The sequence below is a fragment of the Hydra vulgaris genome, chromosome 04 (assembly GCF_038396675.1).
Source record: "Hydra vulgaris chromosome 04, alternate assembly HydraT2T_AEP".
Lineage (NCBI taxonomy): Eukaryota > Metazoa > Cnidaria > Hydrozoa > Anthoathecata > Hydridae > Hydra > Hydra vulgaris.
Window position 1 is genome coordinate 33,614,873 of NC_088923.1, and position 22,083 is coordinate 33,636,955.

The 22,083-nt window shown below is 27.8% G+C and overlaps 1 long non-coding RNA gene across 1 annotated transcript; it reads right to left on the minus strand.

Moving 5' to 3' along the window:
• Window positions 1-12,434, minus strand: LOC136079066 (uncharacterized). The gene is made up of 4 exons (XR_010637917.1): window positions 12,279-12,434; window positions 2,628-2,711; window positions 1,704-1,796; window positions 1-195 (listed from the first exon to the last, which is right to left on the minus strand). It is a non-coding gene; the product is annotated as an uncharacterized LOC136079066 (long non-coding RNA).
• Window positions 12,435-22,083: the final 9,649 nt, after the last annotated feature.

The window sequence follows — 22,083 nt, forward strand, 5'->3', positions numbered from 1 at the left end:
TTACATTTGAATTTGGTATAATAAAATATAATAATTACAATAAAATTAATTGAAATATCTGTTATGTAACTTTTTAAAACTTGATGTTAAAACAGAGATGTTTCAACTTGATTAGCTGAAGGGAAAACACACTTCATGCGGAGAAATCTTGTAAACTGCTTCTTTAGGAACCATTATAACTTTCAAAAAACGTTCCTAAACAAAAAGCAAGTGTGAAAAATATTTTTACTTTTGAAACACCAATTTTCTTTAAAACAGAAATATTTAATTATCGTATTGTAACATTTTGTTTTAGTGTTTACTAAATCCCTATAAAATATATTTTGTTATGTCGATATATTTACTTACTTCTTATTCAAAAACTTATTACATGAATTCAAATAATACATTTTCACAAAAATAAAATGGATTTAAAGAAGATAGATTTAAACTACTATTTTAGTAGAAGATAGAAAAAGATTGTATGCTTACAAGTAGTAGTATGCTTACAAGTAGTAGAAGATAGCAAAAGATTGCATGCAATTTTTTACTTACAAGTTTTCAGCAAAGTTTAAATAAAATATTGTGAATATTTGTTAAAGCATGTTTACCAAAATATAAATAATATTAGATTAATAAAATCAAAATGAAAAATTGTTGTTAGGGGAGATGGGAGTTAATTAGCTGCATAAGTAATTTGATGCAGTTTTTTTAAGTTTGAAACTTTCAAAATGCCATTTCATCATTGCCGTAGTATAGAAACCATTTGCACACGCATAGAAGTATTTAATGAGCATTTATCGTTTTTTAAATAACTCCATTAATTTATGATTTATATATTTTAACCCTAAAAACACTTTTTTGAATGTTACTGATATTTTTAGTCAACATAAAATATTAATAAATTGAATTAAGAAAATTTGAGAGCATCCGTTTTAATATTTATTTAATAATTTAATATAGATTTAATAAATTTATTATGTATTCAATAAATTAACATAATATTTAAATGTAATTCATCTAAGCCAATTATTGGAACTGATTCCATATCAAATGAATTTTTTATAAGCTGTTAACAAATTTTTAACATTTTCCTGTTAGGCAAAATTTTCTATTTTTCAATTTTTAAGTTAATGAGATCAAACTAATTAGGGGATCAGAAGTATATATAGCTTTAATGAAAATGTCAAATAAGTTTGTTTCTCTCCTTTTTTTCCTTGCAATGTGTTCACAATCAAACATAAAATTTTTTATATATATCATGAATACATTTTCTCAATAAATATTAATCTTTTGAAACCTTTTTTAGTTTCCAAGTTTTTATTTCAAATCTATATAAAACATGTAGAACAAATATAAAAAACCTAATCCAAGCATTTAGTGAGAGCTTTCGTTAAAGATTTTTAAATCGCTTAACAAAATAGGTGTGATATGACATATAATCTAAGAAGTGATGTTACAGTGGTTATCCGAAGCGTTTTAAAAAATTATTAAAGTATTAAGGAAACTAGTTTAAAAATTTTGAGTTTTTATTAGATTTTATTTTAAATTTAAAAAGCATTTTTATTTTAAAGAAAGAGCTGGCATAGTTTACTTGGTAATTCTTCCTAAACTAACCCTTTAAATTAAACTAAACTATATGTTAAAAATCCACGTTTACAAATTTGATTTTATTCAAATTATTTAATTTATTTAAATTATTTAAATAAAAATTGCATACTTACGTGTTCAACAGTATTACGTCATTTTCTTCACCATGACTTCTTCAAAGGCTTCATCAACAGCCTCATTGACAATTACATTTAGTTGTTTTGTGCCTAAAAAAATTTAAACTTAAAAAAAATTTTAATTTTTGAGTATTAATATATAGTACAACAACTCAGTTAATTAGTTAAGTTAATATTAATTTAGTTAAATTACACGGAACCAACCACCAGCCGTGCTAGCTCGTGCAAAGTTGCACGGAAGATGATGCACTGTAGTAACTATGGTAGCTGATCAAGTTTTGCTTTGAAGCGGTTGACACTGATTGCCCAACTTCGTTTGGGAGTGCGTTTCATGGGTGAGCGACGCGGTTATTAAAGAAATTATTCATTTCACAACGAAAGTGTTTGCGATGACCGTAGCTTTGTGAGATGTTTGGTGAATCAATATGCCAGCTAACTGAGCCAATATTGTTTCCGAATTTGTATTTTTGTATGAGGTCGCCGCGTAAACGTCAATTTAGTAGAGAGGTGAAGTCGATTTTGAAGCATCTTGTCTTGTAATCAAAGCGCTTTATTTTGTGCTGACTTTGGTAGCCCGATGCTGGATGCGTTCGATGACACTTATATTTTTATCAAGATGCGGGCACCAGGTAGCAACTGCAAACTTAAGATGTGGGCGTATATAGGTGGTGTAAAAAATTTTTTTAAATTCTCTTGTGCAACATGTTTTGTTAAGTTACTACATTTGTGTTGCTTTAAGCTGTAATTCTAACACTTAGTTAGCTCAACAATAAGGCTCAAATAATTTTATAAATCACATTAGTTACTAAACTCTTTTAAGCTTCACCATTTTCGGATTAACTCTTTAAAAAATGATTTTCAATTTGTATTACATTACAAACATAAATATCTTCAAACAACAGATTAGTAAATGTCACTAACTTTTATAATAGTCAATTTTCCTTTCTATCTTTTTTTGTTCAACAGGTCCTTTATCCCAGAAAATTCCTTTTTGAGCTTCAGAAGCTAAAGTGAATATATATATATATATATATGTATATAAATATATATATATATATATATATATATATACATACATATATATATGTATGTGTATGTATGTATATATATGTATATATATATATATGTATTAAGTTATGTATATATATATATATATATATATATATATATATATATGCAGTGGCGTATCTAGGGTAGGGCAGGAAGGGCAGGAAGGGCACGTGCCATGGGCGCCAACCTGAAAGGGGCGCAAAAGAGACTTGGTTGCGATACAATAAGCGAGAATTATATAAAATAAATTAAGATTTAAAAAAACTTTAAAGTAGTTTAAAGTTTTAAAGTAAACTTTAAAACTTTATTAGTTTGTAAGGTTTGTATGTTGTAAGGTGACGTTTTTCCGCAGCCTTAAGTGTACCACTTGCGCAAGTGCGTGCAACTTATGCGTAAGTGAGTGCAACTTATGCGCAAGTGAGTGCAACGTATGCACTTTTAATGAAACTAACAAAGAAAAGTAAGACAGACTTTTATATTTTATTTTAAGGTGGCTCACTCCCTTAAAAAATAAAAATAAAAAATTTTTTATTTTGAATTATGTTTTTTTGAACATTGAAGTGCGAAGTTCATAATATATTTTTAATATTATGTGCTTTAAAAGTAACAAAAAATACATTTATTGTTGTCAATGCACTTTCCTACTCCTTAGCAACGCCATAGCAACCGTGTGAACAACTAATTTATTCATTTAACTTCTTGAAAATTTCCACTTGAAGTTTTAAATTATTTCTCAGTGTTAGATCTATTATGCTTTTTTACTGTTCTGCAAAATATTATATTTATAAAAAATGTGCTAAAAAAAGCGGTTACGAATATGTCAAGAATAACGACTGTTATTAACAAAAATTGAAGAAAAAATATTAAGATCGATAAAAATAGGTTATTTAGACATTGAAAAGGAGAGAGGATGTGAGCTCTGACGCTAGTGGCAGTGTTTAGTAATTTTTTATTTAAAAAAATCTTCGTTTTTATGTTTGTTTTTTTTAAATGTGTTTTTTAAGACGTTGTTATTTTAATGTTTTTCTCACGAAAACGTTATTATCTTCAGTTTAGATAAAGCTTTTATCTTCAAATTTTCACAGAATATTTATTAACTTATTTATGAGGACTGGAACTAGAATTATAGTATTTCAAGTATATACAAGTTAGTTTAAATGTAGTTTGTCAGACTGACACAGGCAATAAATCAACTTCTGCACGTTTAGTGCTGCCATTTTAGTTATTTTCAACATTTGGAAAAAATTTTAGTTCCAGCCCTGGAGCAACTATTTAGCTATCATTTGGCAAAATATGGTATATTTAGTCCAAATTTTAGTCAAGATATCATTGTTTTAGCTAAGGTATGATTTTAGACAAATTATGCTGACTCAGCATCAAAAAATGCAAATTTCATTTTTCTTTTAAAAAGTTAAAGTTTTAACATAATTTCCTTATATAAAAAACAAAAAACAAGTTTTTAACATTTATAAATAAAAAGTTAGATTTAAAGGGGGTGAGCCACCTTAAATAAATCAAAACTGAAATATACACTGGCGCCTGGTATTGCCTGCATGGGCGTCTTCTGCATCACTGGATTCGTCTTCTACAAATATATTCTAAATTATTTTGTTGAGGTATATTAAGATAATTAAAAAATATATTGCTTTCTTCAATTATATATAGCAAATTCTTAATATTTTAAAAATAATTAGCTGAGAACCATGAATCGTTCTTTTGAGAAAAAGAAGGAAAATGGGGCTGCAGGTCGAAAATGACGTTCATTAGATGCAAAAGAAAAAGAAAAAGCAGCAAAGTTTTCAAGACGTTTTTTCAAAAATTGAGCACAAGCACGACTTCTTCAGATAATCCAGAAAATTCTGCAAACGCAAGGCCTTAAGAATTAGAAGATACTGGGTCAAGTTCAAGCAAGAAAGAATTAGTTGCGGCATCTATTGATGGAAATGCAGAGAATTTTAGTTATAATTCCAAAATCCTTTCTACTTCTGAAGAAACAGAAGTTGGGCCTGAGTTTGACAAAGAAATGAAGATTGATGACGTTGAAGATAAAGACTTGATATCCGAAAACGTCCAAATTATTAAACGTCCCATACCTAAAATTATTGTAGAACACGACATAGGATTTCTTATGTTTAGTGAAGAAACAGGAAAAGCAATCATAACTGATCCATTGAGAATTGAAATTATCAAACGTGGTTTTAAACATTTCCAAAGCATCAAAGGTCCTTTTCTGCCGACTAACAATCGTTCTATGAACAAAACTTGGTTCTTTAAAAAATTAGGAAATGGTCAAAGTGAGCGGGTGATGCGTTCATGGTTGGTTTACTCGCCTTTCGAAAAATCTGCCTTTTGTTTTTGCTGTCTTCTTTTTTTAAAATGCGAAAACCATTCTGGTTTGGAACAAGAAAGCGGATTTAATCATTAGTAAGCACCTGAGAGAATGAATGAACATGAAAATTCAAAAAAGCACAGACAATGCTTTACCCAATGGAAAGAACTGGAAAGAAATTTATTTTACAATAGAGGAATATTTAATGCAGAACTTCAACAACAAATTCAAAGAGAAAGTCAAAAGTGTTGTGATATTTTGAAAAGGCTGTTGCACTGCATCAAATACCTTGCAAAGCAAAATTTATCTTTGCAAGGACACCGAGAATCACTTCAATCTAATGCTAACTCAAGAAATTTACTTGGTTTACTGAAAGTAGTTTCCAATTTTGATCCTGTTATTAAAGATCATTTAAAATCTGCGGAGAGCTATCCTGGATCCACTACATATCTTTTACCCAACATTCAGAACGAGTTCATACACATCATACCATCCACTATTCGTGCTAACTTGCTTGAAAAGATATATAAAGCAAAGTATTGTGGGCTAATGTTTGACTCAACTCCAGGTTCAGCCTATTGCGAACAAATGTCTGAGGTAGTTAGGTATGTCGAGATCGATTTCGAGAAAAATCAGTATATATAAAAGAATCTTTCCTTGGCTTTATCCAACTCAGCATTAAGGATGTAGCTAGCTTAGCCCAAACAATATTGGAGCAATTAGAAAAAGACAATATGAATGTAGAAAATTGCAGGTTACAATGCTATGACAATGTTGCTGTTATGGCTGGCCACTAGAGTGGTGTGCATCAAAGAATAAAGGAAAAAAAACAAACTTGCCATATTTGTCAATTGTGACAATCATAGTCTTAAATTGGTAGGCGTACATGCAGCTAAAGAAGAAGTAATGATGGTTACTTTATTTGGAACCATCAATGTGCTTTACGTTTTTTTCTCAATATCAACTCAACGATGGCAAAAACTTAAAGATGCTGTGCCTATTACTTTAAAGTCCAATTCCGATACCAGGTGAAGCACCAAAACAGAATCAGTTAAACCTGTACACACCTACATTGATGAAATGATAGAAGTTCTTCAGAACTTTATGGTAGACAAAAGCGCGTCAAATGAAATGAAAAGCGATGCAAAGCAGCTTTTTAATAGAATTTTAACGTATGACTTTCTCACATTGCTAGGGTTTTGAAACAAGATTCTTGGCCGAATTGACCGTGTTCAAAAGAGGTTGCAGGACCCTAAAATGAACTTTCATAATGCAGCTTTAGATTTGAAATCCCCCCAAGATTATTTCAAAAGTGAGAGAAAAGCCTTAGTTAATGACTCAATAAAAGAAGGAGTTCAAATTTGCAACGAATGGGGTGTTGAATTTGAAAGACGTCAAAGTAGAAAAAAAAGAATGGATGGCGAAATGTCTATAGATGTTGGGTTAACAGCAAAAGAAGAAATGGAAAGGGTAATAAAAGGGATTGTTGACCGTCTTTTCAATGAATTGAAAATAAGAAGCGTTCGATTGATGGAAATTTTGGATTTTTTTTTGATGTGGAAGGGTTGTGCTTCAATACGGAAATCAATCACTTAAAAGATCAATGTAAATAATTTGGCGAAGTCTACAGTTCTGATGTGGATGGATGAGAACAATACGAAGAAATTTTGGACTGTAGAATGCTGCTTACTAGCCGTAAGAAAAAAATATCAAGTCCCGAGCAACTACTTATGTTTAAAGTTGAATATGGAGACGAAAACGTTTATCCTAATATGCGTATAGCATTGCAAATACTGTTAACAATAGCTGTGTCTGGAGCTATTTGTAAAAGATCATTCAGTAAACTTAAACTGATTAACTTTTACTTGAGAGCTTCGATAGGCCAAAGCCGTCTCTGTGGTCTCGCTTTACTAAGCATAGAGCGAGAAATTACCGAAGAAATTGATTTTGACAATGTTATTAAGAAATTTGCAGCAATTAAAGCTAGAAAAATAAATTTGTAATGTATGTTACATAAACAAATTGTTTATTTATAATGAAAAATAAAGTTTTATTACAAGTTTGTGTCATCATTTATTAAAAAATTGAAGTTAAGCCCTTTATGTTGGGGAGGAGGGACGCGAGATCGGTGTTTGCCTCAGGCGCTATTTACCCTAGGTACGCCACTGTATATATGTATGTACATATATATACATATATATATATATATATATATATATATATATATATATATATATATATATATATATATATATATATATATATATATATATATATATATATATATATATATATATATATATATATATATATATATATATATATATATATATACACACATAACTTAAGGAATAAAGGAATTAAGGAAATAAGGAAGGGGGATGGATGGAAAGCTGTATAACTAGACATAAAATACCTAAACTATAACTATGTTAAAAAACTTCTACAACACTAATAGCAATAAAAAGACATAAATCTTTTTTCAGTATCTTTGGTGCTGCATAGTTTTTGCATAAATAGTTTATGGATTGAAAACACTTTTATGATTTACACGTTTTCAAACTTGTTCAACTTAACCTGACTAAATTAAGTGACACATGAACAAAAAGAACGGTCAGTATATAAAAGACTTGGGAAAAAACAGCTAATTAAATCCATTAAATGGTTAAAACATCAACATTTAAGAAAAGTATAGCATATTTATATTTTTTACTTTTCAGACGCATAATAAAAGTGCCTGTGCATTTTACTTGATTGTCTTCAACACCCTCTTTTTCCTATTCCAATACCATTTAAACCCCAATCCCTTCATGCATTATATGCTTAGTCGCGGTATGCTTATTTTTAAAAATATTATTCTTGTTTAACTTGTCCTTATGCTCAAATGACTTTTCTTTACCCAACCTAAAGAGAACTTGAGCTAATTTAAGAGGAAACGTCTATTAGATCTTTTGCGGTATTTGGACTTTGCATCATCCTTTCGCATCATTAAATGAATGATACCAATTAGAGTTTAGTTACCAATTGTTCAAAATGAATTTTAAAAACTGAAAGAATCAATTTGAATTAGTATAAAAAATACAGTTTTTTTCTTTTATTAATTTGGTTTAGTTTTGTATTTATTTTATTTTAGATTTATTTATAATATTTTAAAATAATAAACGACTGTTAAATTTGACGATATGGTGTTAGTAAATAAGTACATTATTAAACCCAGCTCATTATTAAAATTACCACATTGATGAAGCTATTACATATATAATCAGATTAATAAAATTAAAAAAGCAGCGCCTGAGTAAAACCAGAATAGCCGTTCTTAATATCAGCACAACTTTTCGTGTAATTCGTGTATTTTTCTATCATTTTGACGTATTTTACATTTTAACATAATGGTATTGTGTTAATACAATATCTCTGTGTTGATACAATATCTACGTGTGTGCAGTATCTATTCATAAGTTCCTGTCTAATCTCGGTATTCCTTTTGTTGCAACTATTAAAAAAATACTTTAACGATCGGTGTATACCAATGCAAAGCCTAAAATATTGTTTAGCAACCCTTAATTTCTTTTCTTAAAAGTATTTATTTTTTAGACCCTCTTCTTTAATAGAGTCAGACTATTCAACGCCATTAACAAAAGCTGCAGATTTTATTTGTTTAAGATGACAATCCTTGCTGCGCTGTATATATTTCAAAACTTTAAAAAAAAATGAAGAAAGGGAAAAAATTTTAGTACCAAAAAACACTAACTACCGTTGTAAAAACTTAAAAATGATAATAGTTATTCCCAGTACTAGCAAACAAATTCAGTTGTTTTGTGATAACTGCTGACACAAGTAGTACACCACTGATTTTCTAAGAGTAATGATATCATCTTTATCAGGTCATTCTGTTTCATCTTTATCAGTTCATTCTATTTTCATTCCAACCATTGATCAAAAACAACAAGACCATAAATCAATTGACATGATCAACCATCACGAACACAAGATAATCAACCCTAACTTGGGAAACAAGCGATTAGCGGAATTAGGAATTAAGGAATAGCTAGCTTTATAGAGATTTTTAGGCGATTTTCTTTTCCTCAAATAAATGCTTCGTTTTATTTTTTTCATTTTTAAAAGTGCAATTTTTAGTATTGGATCTCATTTATTTATTATAATAAACTAACATTGTGATTTTATTACGACATGTCGCTTTCTATCGCAACTTTGTAGTTACCGATATTAGCTGTGATATTAACTAAAATATATTGGTGTTAACTACAATATATCTATAATATACAGTATATACAATATAAATGTATGTTCCATCTAACGCAACAAGAATCATTAAACTGAGGACAATAAACAATCTTTTCTTACCTAAATAAAAAAATGACAAAAACGTCAAGGAATGCAAAAAAGCACTCAGAGAAAAAAGAAAAAAAATGGAAAAGGATTCACCAACATCACCACAATTAATCTCAAAAACAATGAACTTAACATAATTGGTAATGGATTAAAGTTTATTGTGACGGCTCAACGTATTTTCAACTGTAGGTACCATACAGAGCTCGAGAAATATAAGAGAAGAATGAGGCTAAAACTGTTCTTCAACAAAATGAAAACAAACAATGCGTTCAACGAATCATGAAATATAAAAACTAAACCAACCTGGGAACCTCCAATAACAGATAATAGAAAAGTCTTTAAATATTTTACAATCTTAGATAAAAAAAACCTAAATTAGTGTTGGATAAATAGAGGGGAACCTAACCAGTAATATGACGAGGGATGACCTCAAAGCTATGAGATTACTCAAAAAAAACGAGGGATTACCATCAAAATAGGAGACTTCTGTTTTATGAACACTAAAGGCTTTAAACTCAAGGTCTTGAGTATGTAAGAAGATTGTAAAACATACAAGAGACTACATAACCATACTCAACATACAATTAACAAGCTCAACTTTTTAATTAACTATGTGGGTAAAAAATACTCGATAGATGAGAAAACAGCGGAGAAACTCAGACCAGATAACCCATGCCGATGTCCGTTATCCTACGGACTATCAAAAACATACAAAATAGGAATACCCTTCCGCCCCATAGTTTTGAAATGTGAAGGACCCACGGAAAATCTGCCCAAAATGGCAACAGAATGCATTCAACCCCTAAAGAAATACTACCAGTCTATTTTAAAAACAGCACCAATCTACAACGTGGGCTCTCCATTCAAGAAAAAATACCCAAAGACTATTGATCAGTCACAGCATATGTCACACCCCTTTACACAAACATACCCCACAATGAGGGGTATGCATCAAAGCGCTAGAATACTAATCTATATATCTACTAAAGTATTCAAACTTCTTTTATCACATTATCAATTCCCCATATAGTCAGAATGATTCAGACCATGCTTGAGAATAGCACATTTGAATTTTGTTGAACCTATTACCACCAAATATCGAGAACTTTAATGGGTACTAAGTTGGCATTCCCATCTTTTTATGGGCAGAAATGATGAAGCAACCACCAAAAGCTTTCAAAAACCTATAGAAAACTATAAAGGGTTTATTGACAACATCTTCTTTACGTTTCATGGGTCGGAGAATGAGCTGGAAGGGGTCAAAGAATTTATGAACAACTTACAAGAGATAATCAAACTTTTTTTTACCAATTCGACTACCTCTATACTATAAATACTATAGGACCTAATCCTTCCTAAAGAAAATAGTATAATAATAGGCATACTTACCTCTACCTTATACGACAAACCTACTGACTCTAATGTCTCTTACACATCCACTTCTGTCACCCACAACACTATAAAGAGGGCATTATTTATGAACATACACTAAGGCTTAACAGGCAAACCACCAATAACATAGACTTAGAAAAGGAACTTAAAAATCTAAGAAAAACATTCCTCATCAAAAAATACCCACTTAACCTAGTCAATTTTCACATGCAGAAGGACCTCAAAAAAATACAAATGAATCTACTCTCCACAACACCCAAAGAAAAATCAAAAAGAAACCACAATAAAATTGCAGACATTACACTAAAACATTGTAAAATAATTGAGAATTACAAAGACTATAAAAAGGTATTCAATCAAAGACCAACAAAGACATACAAAAACTCAAAACCCATTAAAGGCACTCTCATATACACAAAATTGAGAGAAAAACTCCACGGGATCTGGACCACAGTGGACGATATATATATATATATATATATATATATATATATATATATATATATATATATATATATATATATATATATATATATATATATATGTATGTATGTATGTATGAACATCTATTGATAAAAATGCAAAGAAAAAAGCAAGCGTATAAACCTATCTAAAGAACTGTAGAAAGAGGTACAAAAATGCAGAAAAACGTTCGAAGAAATTTTCAAATATGAAGCGAAGGAGAAAAAAAAGATTAATGACTTGTGCCAGGTTTTATCGTAAAACGAAATAAGGGATCCACAAACAACTGAAGAAGGAAAATTAGGCAGAGATTGGGTTCTTCACATACAATTAACTAAAATGTATTTGTATAATATATAAAATGTTAGAGTAGAAGGTACACATAAAATAAACAACGCTTTATAAATATGACTTTCCTATAACCTCTTATACTTAAATTTAATAAATTGAGTGCATTCCACAAAAATACAAATCAAACGCATCCCATTACATAAACCCAAACTACTGAGCTAAAAAAACTTACGGAAAAAACCAGCATCTATTAGATAATCTGCATAGCTCTCTCTGGAAACCTGTCCAAATTTGAATAAAATTACTAATATCAACGCTCTAACTATTGTGATTATAATTTTCCTATTTCTTTTTTGGCTAAAACGGGTCAAATTTGCATGCTGGATACTCAGATTTTCTCTGAATATTTCATACTATTATAGTTATTATAGTAAAGAAATTTATATCATGTTAACTTCATTTCTAACTTTGGTAAATCAGCAATAAGTAGTTTAGTAAGTCTTAAAATGTTGAATTTTTTTTTGGTATCAATAAATCCCACCATCATCATCGCCACTACCACCGCCATCCAACCACCCTTAAATAACATGACTTCAACTTTTAAGATTTTTCAACTAATTTTAGGATTTTTAATAAAAGCAAACTAATCTAATAAATTAATAAAAAATTTTAAATATTTATAAACAACCTCTCACCTGCAAGCATTACAGCAAGTAATATACTCAACCAAATTATTGATTGCTTCATCTATAAAAATGAATAAGCTAATATAAAAATAAACAGACTATAATGCCATAGTATATTTAAGAAAATATTATTGACAATACAATCTTTATTTTTCTATAAAATGTCACTTTATTTTATGCAAACTTTATCTCTCACTCAAAACCTCAGAGCTTTAAAAAAGTTCAACTGTTATATAAACGTTACTAATTATCAATAATTAAGAGTTTATAAACTTTGTTAGGAAGTGACGCATCTAATTATTTGAATTTTCACTTCAATAGAATTTAAAACTTCAAATAAGAATATAAAAAAAATCAGTTTTTTATTGTTTTTGTTAATTGTTGTTTGGTTGTCGTGGATTTTGAGACCAAAGAAAAAATATATTGGAACACGCGTTTTTTTAAATAATGATTCCCTTCAGCCAAACCAAATTATAAATACATTTTTATCGCGAAATACACATCAGTATATATAAAATATAATGTATAAAATAAATATAATAACATTATTTCAAATTCGAATAATATAATAATAAATTACCTATTCAATATAAAATTGATTAAAATAATTTTTTGTATAATAGTAAAATTGAATTGAATTTTTGAAAAGTACTCAAACATATTATAAAATTAAAAAAAGAAAATCAATTCAGCACTTTTTGGCTTTTTTCCAAAAAAATGTCATTCATAGATTCCTCTCTTAGCGCAATATGGCTTACAGTCAATTTAAGTAATTTCTTTTTGTTAATTAGTTGTGTGTGTATATATATATATATATATATATAATATATATATATATATATATATATATATATATATATATATATATATATATATATATATATATATATATATGTAGGTATGTATGTATATATTTAAACAATAGTACTAATAAAAAGAACATTTATAAATTACTAAAATTTACTGAATGTTCAAAGTATAAATATTGCGCTAATTGATTAAAATCATATTGAATTTTCAAGTTAAATTTTACTTTTTATATTCAATATAAAGTATCAATTGCAAGCAGAAAGTATCAACTGCTTACTTTAGAAGGAATGCTTTCTAATAGCTTAAAAACAGCTTAAAATATTTGAATCGTAAAACTGTGTTCTTTTGTCTACTTGGGCGTAAAACTGTGTTAAGTAGTGCTAGAGACAATTTTATGGGGGAGGGGGGAGTGCACCCCCAAAGAAGGTGATTTTCAAGGAGTTATAAAGTTATAGTCGGTTTTTTTAGAAGCATAGACAGCTAATCAAGTATTTGATACATATCAGTTAGGTGAATTTTAGTTTTAAGGATCTTTTATTTATTTTCATATTTTTGTAGATGCCAGTCGGGTACTTTTTAAGGATTCACCCCTCCCCCTCATTTTATTTGTAGAATCGCTTCTGCGTAGTGCATTTACGACCCTTATGCAAATATAACCATCATAAAATTATTTATTATAAAAATTGATTTTTATTAATTCGTAATAATAAATAAATTTATTGCTTTTGTACATAACTTCTTTGCCATATATCAACTTTGTAAATACGTAAATTCTATAAATAATGTTTAAAATAAACTATTTATTGAGAAAGTAATAAATTTCATCAGCTTGTTTTGATTAATTATTTTTGATATTTGAATGTTATATTTATAGATGGGAAATAAACAAAAACTATTGGAGATTGAAAATAAAGTTAATTTTTTGACTTTATTTTTAAATATTGACAATTGTCATTATTGCATCCCCAAAAAACCAGAAGGTAGACAGTCAAGGAGGCATCTCATTTTTTTTTTGTTTTAAAAAATTTTTTTTATAATTTTATTTAACTCTCACTCTCTTAAATAATTATTATAACTATTATAATTATAATAACTATCATTATAGTTATAACTATTTTATACTATCAACTATACTATTAACTATTGTAATTAATTATTATAATTATTATAATTATAATAACTATCATTATAGTTATAACTATTTTATACTATCAACTATACTATTAACTATTGTAATTAATTATTATAATTACTATAATTATAATAACTATCATTATAGTTATAACTATTTTATACTATCAACTATACTATTAACTATTGTAATTAATTATTATAATTATTATAATTATAATAACTATCATTATAGTTATAACTATTTTATACTATCAACTATACTATTAACTATTGTAATTAATTATTATAATTATTATAATTATAATAACTATCATTATAGTTATAACTATTTTATACTATCAACTATACTATTAACTATTGTAATTAATTATTATAACTATTATTTTTTAATCAACATTCAATTATTATAACTTTTGTATCTATATTAATATGTTAGTAACATTTTTGCCTCAAACTTGAATAATTCACGAGAAATATTTGTTTGAAAATGTCGTTAAAAGTTGCATATTTTTTGCTGACTCAGCATACTTTGAAGCATATTCATAACTTTTTTTAATTTTTTTTTAATTTTGCACAATTTTTAACAAATATTTTATCAAAATTAAATATTAACTGTTTTAATTTTATCTAGGCTAGTACCACCCTAAAAAGATATAAAATGTATTTAAAATGCATGCACGAAACACAGTGTAAGCTTTTCTTAAGTGTTTATAAATGAACATTGTAGTTAGAGAAAAACATATTAGAAAAATAGATAATAAAAAGTTAAAAGTATTAAAACCATTGTTTGGTTGCTGTTTTGATTGTTGACTAAAAGCATTATTAAAAATCTCGTTTATCTATTGAGACATTAGATAATTAATACTGTTTATGCATACCGGCATTTTGCTGTACTAAAAGATTATCTGTTTAAATTAGTGGTTTAAGTTATTTTAAGAACTTTAACTGTTTTAAAAGCAAAAACAGGAAGTCGTTTAAGGCTTTTATGAGAAAACACAGAGTTTGTTTACTTCTATTATATATGATAAAAACGTAAAAAGTTAATATTGGCCAAATATAATAACAAAATAAATATCAGGTCCAACATCCCAGTCCATCAGAATCTAAATGATTTCAATTACTGTATTTTTACTGATTTTAATGAATGGCTTCAGATATGTTGGTTCGGTTGTTGGTATCAAGGGGTTTTAGATACACGTATAAAAATATATAATTAGTAAAACTTTGTTTCAAATTAAAATTTCATTCAAAATAATAACCCATTCAAACTATTATTAACTTAAATTTAATATAAAAAAAAGATTACATTAAATGATAACAAGTAATAAACAATGTTTATTATTTTCTCGTATAAATAAATTTCTTGAATAAGAAATTCTTTTATATAAGAAACTTCATAAATAAGTACTCAATGGTTTAACGCATGTAACTTACATAATTTTTAATGCTGTTCTTTTATACGGATTCTCAAAGTACAATGACAGGTTCATTAATAAAATCTATAATAGAGTACTTTACATAGTCCATAAGAAATTTTTTTTGTCTTAAAATGATGAAATTATAAATTAAGATAATTTCTCATAAAAAGTTGCAGTTTGAGAGTCTCTTAACGGTTGCAGTTTGTAAGTCTTTTAACGGTTTAACAAGAAAAATCTTTTAACTTCATTATTGCAAAAAATGGTGCCACCACTAAAAGTCTAACAGTCTAAAGGTGCTCTGAAAATATATTATAAATTGGAATAGGAAAACCTGTTTTTGTAAAATTTAATAAAATATATAAAAATTAACAAAAAAAAAAAAAAAAAGCTTTTTAATTGTAATGACTATTAAAAAGCTTTTTTTTTTGTTTGTTTTGTTTTTGCTTTTTTTAAACTCGAGTCGTCCGGGGAGGTGAGTAAGACGTCTTATAAACGTTCCCTGTACGATGCATGCCCACATTGATAAACAATATGTATATATATATATATATATATATATATATATATATATATATATATATATATATATATATATATATACATATATATATATATATATATATATATATATATATATATATATATATATATATATATATATATATATATATACATATATATATATATATATATATATATATATATATATATATATATATATATATATATATATATATATATATATATATATATATATATATATATATATATATATATATATATGTATATATATATATATATATATATATATATATATATGTATGTATGTATATATATGAAAAACTTTATTTTATACTACATTTACCGAAAAAAGTTATGTTAATCATAGGTGAAAATGGGGTGAAATGATAACTGAAGCAAGATGGCGACCTACCTTTTTCTCTAAAATAAAGCTAAATGTAATGGCTGACTTAAGCTGAAAGGGAAGTAAATTATATTTACTAAATTTTATTATATTGTCTTTTTAAATAATACTTTTGTGTTGAATGATAAGAAATAAAAAAGATTTTTTCAGAAATTGAATAAAATTATTTTTTTTTAGTTTGACTTATTTTACCATTACATTTCTAAATATAAGCAAGAATTTCTCATTTAGTTCATTTTCAAAGTCATAATAGTACTTTTAAGCTATGATGACTTATTTATGCATACTTCTGAATATAGTTACGCATATTTTTTAATGGCCCCGGGCATCACAAAACAATTCTACCATTTTTTGAACAAAACTCTTAAATCTTGTTGACTAGAAAGTTGTGTTTAACATTAAATAATACAACTACGAAAACATATCTTAAAATAATAGCGTAATTAAAACGAATTAAAATTAAACATTTTTGGGGATTTTTAAATATTGTGAATCTTTTTATAATGCATTTGACTATTATATAGATAAAGTATTAATGGTTAATAATCGACACTAGATAATCGGTATCGTGTAAGTCGATACCGAGAAGGATATTCTCGCATTGTGTTGTATGGTTTATATACTAATGTCGATACCATCTGTATAGGTTAGATACCGATAATAAAATGGTATCAAACGGTCGTATAGTCACGTTAAGAAAAAAAAATGAAAATTTGGCTTTTTGTATTTATTATTTACAAAGTACAAGTAAGATTGCTTCTTAGAGGTTTAGTTACTAATATTTAGTTAATGATGTTATAAGAGGCATAATGATTGATGGTTAGTTTACTTTATTTGATTTGATTTAGATGATTAATTGAATTTGGTTGTTGAATGTTGAACACAGAACAAAAGACTATGCCATGCGAGAAATACAATACCGCGCAAGATTTAATTAAAGTAACGATACTAGATGAGAAATTAAATCACGGACACGATTCCAAAAATTAATTAAATTAAAATACCGATACCAAAAGTAAATTACTGAAGCAATACCATACAATTAGTTAAATAAAAATTGCGAAACTATTTGATACATTAAATAATAAATATATTAAAATATACAATATCACACAACCCTTGAGATATAATCTCACACAATCCTTGAGAATTTCTATTATACTTTATAAGTCAATTATATATGGGAGATTGGGGCGAAGTGGGACGCGGGAGAAATGGGACATCTTAAAAACTCCAATAAGGAGAGATTCCTAATTAATGTTATCTAATGTAAACAACAAGATTTTTCCCCCTCTATTTAGCAAATATAACTTTGTCTCCCTGCGTATGGTAAAACCACATTTTTGAAAAGTACCCTAAAAAAACGAATTGTTTAGAGGTGAAGTGGGGTAAAGAAAATTAGCAGATCTCCTATTTTTCCCAAGTAATTTTTGTGTAATTATATTATGGAAACCTTTTGAATCTTTTGATAAAGATTAAGTGGTTTATAATTTTAGTAGTTTTTCATTATCAATTTTTTGTTGTGTGTAAAAGAAAATAGACTTTTAAATAGAATAAAGGAGATCACCTATTTAAAGGTTTGTAACAATAATGGAAAATGAGGGATATGCAGCACAAGATATGTTGATGGACCTTTGAAACTTCTAATTTCACACAACGGTATTAAAAATTATCCGAGGGTGTCATAGACAATGCCTCAGGAATAAGTGGAAGGTACAATTGTGTGCAAGCAAAAGTTAAAGAACAAGTAAATTTAGCAGTTTGGATATCTTGTGCTTGACATTTTTAAATATGATAGGAATGGCTTTGAGTTGTTTGGATCATTTGAGTTATTTATGACTATATTGTCATAAAAAATTCAAATCACCCAAACAAGCTGTACGTTTATACACGTTTAATACACGTTGTTATGAGGTTTTGTGCAAAGTTTTGAAAGTTAAGATTGCAACCGGGCATGTTTACCTAAAAGAATTAGTTTAAACCACTGGGTTTACTGAAAAGATGCCGATAAGGCTATTGCAAAGGACTGTTCACAAAAAGGAAATATACTTCACAATCCTGTTAATGACAAAGATAATCTAGCTGAACTATGCTGCAAAGCTCAGGGTCTTTATTCAGGCATCCTGAATGTATGCAATGTTCTGACACGATATCTTAGAAAAACCAGATAAAACTAGTAAGACACTTTAAAATCCAAATCTGCTTTTAACACTGAAGAAGATTGTCATGTTAATGCGTAAATGTTATGAAAAAAGATATCAAAAGGGATCAGAAAAAGATAGCACACAGAAGTAGTTCTTATAGTATATATATATATATATATATATATATATATATATATATATATATATATATATATATATATATATATATATATATATATATATATATATATATATATATATATATATATATATATATATATATATATATATATATATATATATATATATATATATATATATATATATACTTATATATATTGTTTTCCACAGTGGAAAACGAAAAGTAGCCAATATTGAATCTCTTTTTAGTCAGTCTTAAACAGATAAGTAAATAAGTAAACACATGAAAGTTTACTTAAATATACTTTTAAAATAAAGTTACACTATTAATGTTGTTTTAATGGTTCAAAAAGTTGTACTCTCCTACTATACTAGTCGTACTATTATATAGGTACGTGCGTATCTGGCTTTTTACGGCACCGATTTCAAAGACAAAAACTGCGACCTTTTTAAAAAAAACATTTAAAATTTGCTATTTAAAATTTCGTTCCTGTTCTGGCACTGCATTGATATTGAAGGCATGTTGGTACATATTTGAAATTTTCCAGTCAACTGTATAGATCTATTTTCTATGTGCCTGCCAAATTTCATTAAAAAATATTCATGACCACATACCGTATTTTTTGACCCAGTGGAGGTACCATTTCCACCACTTTTAGTGTTACTGTTACTGTTACACTTTATAAAACTGTTTCTGCTATTGCTAATGTTATTTTTTGTTATAAATTCTGTTTTTTTTTTACAGTTATCAGTGATTTTCATTCGGTCTTAAAATTTCGTTTCTGTTCCGGAGGTGCATTAATATTGAAGGCATGTTGGGACATATTTAAAATTTTTCAGGCAACTGTATAGATCTATTTTCTATGTGTTTGCCAAATTTCATCAAAAAATATTCATGACCACATACCTTATTGTCCCGCGCAGTGGAGGTATGTATTTCCACTTCAGTTACATGGTGTTAGGGGGAGGGGCGGTTTTTGACAGTGGAGAATTCAGTATTTTTGATTTTTTATTCATTATAATGATATATCTTATTAGAATTGTTATACAAACTTTTTTTTTAATAGCCTTTTACTACTAAGAATATTTGGGTTTTCTTTTTTTATAATTGTTAAATGATTTACACAAAAACTAACAAGTATAATTAAGGTGATTATATATTAATTTTTTTTTGACGGCTAACTCTTTTCACCCACCAAAATTAGTTTAAAGGCAAAATTCTGCAAAATAAATTCAAAATGCTAAAATTAAAATTATATAACACTATTTTATGATGGTTCTGCATAAAGATCATTAAAAACAAAAACAGCATTTTCTCAGCTTTTTCCATACCCATAATTTACCATATAGCCACCTTAAGCTATATATGATATATAAAAATGATACATATATTTAAAAAAATTTTTATAGAATAATGGTAATTTTTTTAAATTATTTAATTATGATTAATAGCCGACCCAATTAAACAGTAGTATTATGATTATGAATTTAATTTAGTGCATTATAGGACCTCACAAGAAAACAAATCTATTTTATGGTAAAGCTAAAACTTATCTAGCTTGTAATTTTCCAATACCAGCTCATTTAAATATTGGCTGTAGAAATGGACATGTACTGCATATATTTACAACTAACAACGATTCATATAAAGTAACAGTAGAACTAATCGGTAAGAATTTTAACATCAAAATTTGTATAAGTCAGATTCAGCAACTAGTTAGAACATCAAAAGTCTTTGTAAACCATTTTTCACATAATTCAAAAACCATTTGTTGACATCTGCAACATGTTCTTTGCATACCAAATAACAACATCTGCTGTGGCACAAACCTCGCAATCAGTTGCAACCTCAATTGACTTTGCTACATGTTCTTCATTTTCTTCTCAACAAATCAGTGTTTCATCTGTATCAAATAGTGATCACTTATCTCCTTTATCTCGTCCTACTTTAAAAACCTCTTCTCATGAACCACTATGCAGTTTGAGAGCTGACCAGTTGAGTCCCAGAAAAAAGGTTATGAGAAAGAGATAAACCATTTTCACAAACGAAATGGCAATAAAGAAGAGAAAATATAAAGAGGATATTAAAGGTTTAAGAGATAAGGCAAAGGCTAGAGCGCACAGATTTAAATATCTAAATCAATTTATTACTCGTAAGGAAAAGATAATTTCTTAACTTAGAAAAAAATTAAAAGAAAAGTTTTAAAGTTAAATTTGAAAAAACTTCAAAATCAATTTTTTTGTTTGAAACAAAAGTTGAAATCCATGCAAAGAAAGTTTTCTTATCAAAAGGCAATGTTAAGCCAACAACTTGCTGAAAATAATTCTGAAGTTCTTGTACTGCAAACAGACATTCTGAATTTACAGGAAGAGTTGGAGGAAATTCAGCAAGTAACACAAAACACCAAAAATGCAAAATGCTTCTCAGCAGATATTAGGAGACTTATATATGACATGCTTGTGTGCCAAGTTCCTACACAAAGTGTGCCAACTCTGCTCCGTAAAATTGGGGAACATACTGGCTATCAATTTAGTCAAATTCCACATCGTACAACTGTAGAACAAATGATGAGTGAGCTTGGTTTGCTTTTAGACTTACAGGCTGCTGAGATAGCATTTACAACAAAATATCTGACACTTAGTTTTGATGCCACAACCCAGGAGGGTGTTCATATAAATGCTGTGCACTTGACAACGGAATCAGTATGTATGGTTGTAGCTATTGATCAACTTCCTGGAGGTACAGCTTATAACTATCAGAGTCATATTACATAGCCTATAGATATTCTTGCTAAGTTATATAGTGATTTCTATCAGCTCAAATATACTGACGTAAGAAGCACTATTATTGGGAACATAACAAATACAATGAGTTATAGAGTTGCAACAAACCATGCAACAATCGCAAAGTTAAACCTTGTTTGGCAGAAATCATTAAATGAACTAAACTGTTACCTTCACCTTGACTGCATTGCAGCAAACATTGTTGTAGAGCTGAATAAACTTCGCTACAAGGATGCAAAGGTACTCTAACTAATCTAAATCATTATTTACTGTAATATATTTAGTTTTCTGAATAAAATTTCGAGTTAAAATGAAATATTATAATAAGTGCATGTGTTTATTTCACATTCTTCTTGCAATTGTTAAAATGAGCTTTTTTATAATATTCATAGATGATCCAAAAGGTTTTGTAACCTTTTTGGACCAACACGAGTTGCCCGGTAGATTGCTACCACGCT